Below are 509 nucleotides of genomic sequence, written 5' to 3'. Positions count from 1 at the left end.
GCTGGCCTTGAACTCAGAAATCTGCCTGCCTCTGGGAGGACATGTTTAAACATTTTTATATATCACTTTGTATATGTTTAATGTATTATATAATTAATATACCTCTACTGTGTTACATAAGTATTTGTATTATTTGAATAGTTATTCAAACATTACCTTTCCTTAAAGAGAAGGAAGAATACTCTTTTGGTATTAAATGTGCAGGAACCTCTGTAATTCCACAATCCAAACTAGTGGGAAATAATGAAATGATGTCCTGGGTTTGTTTGTTTTATATCTTGCATGGTATATATTTCACATTGCTGAGAGCAAAACCTCTGATTTCATAGAACTGGACAGTGCCCGTGAATGAGCTTGTTATGAATTCCTGTGTAATGGTCACCCTTTGCACAAACAATGAAAATTATATCTATCAAAATCGTGCTTTCCCTGCATTGGCTGTTTTGCTTTTCTTTGTTCATTGTTGCTTCCCTTCTTTGTATTTACATCTATGCATATTGAATGAATTT

Source organism: Mus pahari, chromosome 1 (assembly GCF_900095145.1).
Source record: "Mus pahari chromosome 1, PAHARI_EIJ_v1.1, whole genome shotgun sequence".
Taxonomy (NCBI): Eukaryota; Metazoa; Chordata; class Mammalia; order Rodentia; family Muridae; genus Mus; species Mus pahari.
This window is presented reverse-complemented; position numbering follows the sequence as displayed.